Here is a 5,000-nt window from a genome sequence, read left to right as displayed (position 1 = left end):
ATAATGGTAGGTTGTAGTGCTTGGAGAAGGTATGCACAGAACTCCAAGTGGCTGCTTCCAAAATATCCTTGGTAGGAACTCCTCTGAGGAAGGCTGCAGAGGTGGCTGTGGCCCTGGTGGAATGAGTTCTAATGCCTGTAGGAACAGTTTTGCCATGAAAGGAATAGCAAAAGCGTATGCAGTGGGCTATCCATTTTGAGATTGTCTGTTTGGAAATTGATTTCCCTTGAGCTCCTACCGCATAGGCCACAAAGAGCTGTTCTGATTTTCTGAAAGGCTTTGTTCTGTCCAAATAATAACGCAGCTGTCTGTGGATGTCCAAGGAATGTAGTAATCTCTCCCCTTTGTTTTGAGGATTAGGATAAAAAGTAGGTAAATGTATGGCCTGATTTAAAGCTACCCTGGATACCACTTTAGGCATAAAGGACGGGTTGGTTCGTAAGGAAACTCTGTCCTGATGGAAGATGATAAAAGGCTGGACAGCCATGAGAGCCTGTAGTTCTGAAACTCTACGAGCTGAGGTGATAGCCAGAAGGAAAGCTGTTTTCCAGGACAAATATTGCAAATCTGATGAGACAGCTGGCTCAAAAGGAGGCAAGGTCAATTTTTCCAGAATTAAATTAAGATCCCAAGCAGGTATTGGTTGTTTCCTTGGAGGCCATAAATTCTTAGCCCCTCTGAGGAACTGTCTTAAGAGAGGGTGAGAGAATAAAGGTGGATCAGTGTTGTATTCTGCAGAAATGGCTGAGGCATGTATTTTGATGGAGGAGAAAAAGTCCACTGCTTAGCAGTTCAGCCAAATATTGTAGTATTTGAGGTAAATTCAGTTTTCCAGGATCCTGGCCCTTTTTCTCATTCCAGACACAAAATGTTTCCATTTTGGAGTAAGCTTTTCTAGTTGATGGCCTTCTGGTCTCCAAAATGACATCCTGCACCTCCTTGGAGAGTAGGGCCTGTTGAGATGCTAAGGAATCTTCCATGTGGCTAGATTGAGTGTTTTTAGCTGGCTGTGAAGAGTTTTGAAACTGTGCTGAGTCAGAAGAAGAGGCATTAGAGGCAGGGTCCATGGTGGGGAATGAGTCAGGCTCCTCAGGAGTGGGTACCAGTGTTGCCTTGGCCAGTCCGGAGCAATGAGAATCATCTTTGGTCTGTCTGCTTTGGTCTTTAAAAGAACTTTGAGCAGCAGAGCAAGAGGAGGGAAGGCATAAACTGTCATTGATGTCCAACTGAAAGAAAAAGCGTCCACTCTACAGGCCTTTGGATGGAAGATCCTTGAGCAGAATTTTGTCAATTGATGATTCTTGTGGGATGCAAAGAGATCTATGTCTGGCCTTCCCCATTCTTGGATTATTTCTGTAAAAACTTTTGGATGCAATTTCCATTTGTGTGGATCTGTCATATTCCTGCTTAGGTTGTCTGCCAGCGTGTTTTCCTTGCCTGGCAAGTACTGTGCTTGCAATTCCATTTGTAAGTCCATGGCCATGTTCCAAAGTGACATGGCCAATCTGCATAGGGGGTAAGAATGTGTTCCTCCCTGTTTGTTTATGTACCACATGACTGTGGTGTTGTCCGTTCTTATCAATAATTGACCTGGTTGTAGAAGGTCCTTGAAAGCTTTCATAGCATTTATTACTGCTAGCATTTCTTTTTGATTGATGTGAAGGTGCTTTTCTTTTTGGGGCCATTTGCCCTGAATGCACCGATCGGTCATGTGTGCCCCCCAGGCGTAGTCCGAGGCGTCTGTTGTGATGACTTGATTTGCTTGAGGCTTGCTAAATGGAAGACCTGTGTTTGTTTGACATGCTTGAGCCCACCACAGAAATTCCTTTTGCAGACATGGAATTAGTGGTATTATTGTTTCCAAACTGTGGCTGTGTTGAGACCATATGTTTTTTAGGTACCATTGTAGTTTCCCCATATGCAGCTTTGCACATGGGATTAGTAAGATGCAAGATGCCATGAATCCCAGAGCCTGCAGGATTTTCCTTGCAGTTAGCCTGGTGCAATTTGCTAGTGTTCTGAAGTATTGCCTTAGTTGCCCCTGCTTCTCTGGCATGAGGTAGGCCATCTGGGTGTTTGTGTCCACATTGGCACCCAGGAAAATTATCTTCCGAGAGGGTATTAGCCTTGATTTCTTTTTGTTGACTGTGTATCCCAGAGATTTCAATAACATTATTACATAAGCCAGATGTTTCAGAAGAATGTGCTTGCTGTCCGCTTGGATCAGGCAGTCGTCCAAATAGGGATATATTTGTATTCCTTGAAGTCTGCAGTAGGCAATTACTGATGCCAGGCATTTCGTGAATACTCTGGGCACAGTAGATAAGCCAAAGGGCAATGCAGAGAATTGATAACGGGTTGAACCTGCAAGAAATCTGAGGTACCTTCTGCAATTTTGTCTGATTGGGACATGCAGGTATGCCTCCTTGAGGTCCAATGTTACCAGCCAAGACTCCTTGCCCAGCATGGAAAGATGTTGCTGTAGAGTGAGCATCTTGAATTTTGGTACGAGTAGAAATGTGTTTAGGATGGATAGATCCAAAATAGGTCTCCAATCTTTTCCCTTCCTTGGCACCAGAAATAGTCTGGAATAAAAACCTTGACCTTGTTCGTGCGTAGGTACCTCTTGAATAGCTTTCATGTTTATGAGATCTGTAATTTGCTTTTGTGCCTCTGCCCTTTGATTGTGTGGCAGGTTTAGCATGCCTCTCATTTTTGGAAGGGTGTGAAAATGGAATTTGTAGCCTCTGTTTATAATGTCCAGGATCCATTTGTCCTTTGTGACAACATGCCAATTTTTTGAAAATAATGCCAGCTTTCCTCCTAAGGGGGCTGTCATTTGAAACCTGGTTGGCATGCAAAGGGGAAAGTCATTGGGTTTGCTTTCTGAAAGATTGCGAGTTGTCCTCACCACCTCTTTGTGTAGGAGCTTGCCATTGTCTGCCTCTATACGAGCCTTGGGATTGTCCTCTGCCCTCGGCGCCTGTATCTGCCTCTTTGGGGTCTGTCTGTGGCAGGAAAGGACCAGTTTTTGGAAGGCCAATTTCTACTAAACGTGGGGTTGAACCTGTAGAAATTCTTTCACAGTTTGCAATGATTTAGCCTTTTCCTCCATTTTCCTTAATACTTCCTCAGCATTAGCACTAAATAGTACATCCTTTTGAAGAGGGGCGTCTAGTAATTTAGCTTTGACATGAACAGGCAAGGCTTGTTCCTTGAGCCAGGCATGCCTACGTATGACTGATACTGTAACAGCAGCTCTACATGAGGCCTCTAGAGCATCAAAACCACATTGTAAGGTATGCTTACCCACTTGTTCTGCACTATGCATCAAATCCTGCAACTCCTTCAAGTCTGGTTGTTCAGGTTGTGACATTTTACTCTTCAATTGTGATAACAAAAATTGTTGGTATTTTAGCATATGAAACTGACAGTTTAAGGCCCTCATGGATAAGGTAGCCGAGGTATATACCTTTTTTCCCCACCTTTCTAAGGATCTGGAATCTCTCTCGGAAGGCAATGGATTTTTGGCAATGGAGGCCTTAACTCCCTTGGGGCCCTGTGAGATGGTTTCTGGGTCAGCAGCATGGCTTTTGTAAAGAAATTGGTGTGAATCAGGAACCCTGTAGTACCTGTCAGGCTTAACTGGAGCTGGAGGTAGAGAGTCCGGGTTAAGGCAGGCCTCCGAGTAAACATCATCTAGGATGTCCAAGACAGGAGGTATAGCCAGAGGCCTATGCTGAGGTAACAAGAGAAATTCCCGGAGCCTTTTCTTGGAATCTGAATAATCCTGGCCTTCCCAGTGGAAGTGTTCCCTTAAGGTATGCAAAGTTTCCCCAAATGAGTAATCCTCAGGGGGGGATACAGAAGGGATGGACTCCTCCGCATCAGAGTCTTCAAAAGGGGAGTAAGAATGTTCCTCATCATCAGAGTGCTCTGAAATAATGGAACCCTGATCAGAGGAGGGGGAATCTTGCTCCACTCTGGGCCTTTTGTCCAGTGGGGGCTGAGAGCCTCTGATTAGAGTAATTAAATCCTCAGCCATTTTAAGCATCTGTTTCTTAGGCATGGGGCCTGTAGATGGGCCCTGTGTAGCTGGTCTCTTAGGGTGCATGGTTGCTTTAGACTTTGTAAAAGCCTTGATGGAGAAAGAAGAGGAAGGTCTGAAGACACCTTGAGTGGAGGTGGACCTGTCCACATTCTGAGTTTCAACGCCAAGAGTGGCTTCGGTATCTGTAGTCGGGTGTGGGCGAGGAGCCTGCGACCTTGGGCACAGGAGACACAGTCAAAGAAGTGTCGCCGGTAATCAGGGGCTGCGAGGCGCCTCACTGAGAACCGGACCACGACCACGTGCGTAGTCGGCTTTGGCGTGGTGTCGGTAGAGGCCGCGGACCTTGTGTGTCGGTCCTTGTCTTTGCGTTTTTAGACAAAACCGAGTCGGAGTATCCGACGACATAGTATAGTTAATGCTTTTCCAAAATAATGCTGGGCGAACTCCGCCCGACGCTTAATAGTGCGTTTGTTAAATGTAGCACAAAAGCGACAGACCGAGACGTCGTGGTCTGGGCCTAAACAAGGTATACAGAGGGAATGGAAATCCTTATGCGGTATTTGCTTCCCACAAGAAATACAATTATTAACTTTGTCTGACATTGGTCTGAGGCAAGAAAAGTTTCCCCAACGGGGTACTTAGCTTTTAAGAAGACTTCGGTTTCCAAATTCCGTAATTTCAGGGGCTGGCCGACCGGCACTTGTGAACTGCTTCTGCTTCGGGCACCGCGCGGCAAGAAAGACTGAAGAAAATGGCGTCGGCTGGTTCCTTTATACCCCTGTCACACTGATGTCAGGGAAGAAGCGACGACAATCGACACCGGACCTAGACTTTGGAATTCGGCCGACTGAGGACCCGCCTGACGGCAGGAGAACCCATCTGTTATGACTGCAGCTGTATGCACGATGAACATCTGCAAAACAATGAGACTGGAATGCTGAAAAAGCTG

The 5,000-nt window shown here is 45.7% G+C and overlaps 1 protein-coding gene across 1 annotated transcript in view; it reads right to left on the bottom strand.

Annotated features, from left to right (window-relative positions):
- TGS1 (trimethylguanosine synthase 1) overlaps positions 1-5,000 on the bottom strand; it is a 1,147,018-nt gene that overhangs the window by 582,216 nt on the left and 559,802 nt on the right. The gene's annotated exons all lie outside the window — the stretch shown is intronic.

Source organism: Protopterus annectens, chromosome 3.part0 (assembly GCF_019279795.1).
Source record: "Protopterus annectens isolate FY-2018-M chromosome 3.part0, PAN1.0, whole genome shotgun sequence".
NCBI lineage: Eukaryota > Metazoa > Chordata > Ceratodontiformes > Protopteridae > Protopterus > Protopterus annectens.
Note: the sequence above shows the minus strand (reverse complement) of the source record. Positions and strands in the feature narration are given on the sequence as shown.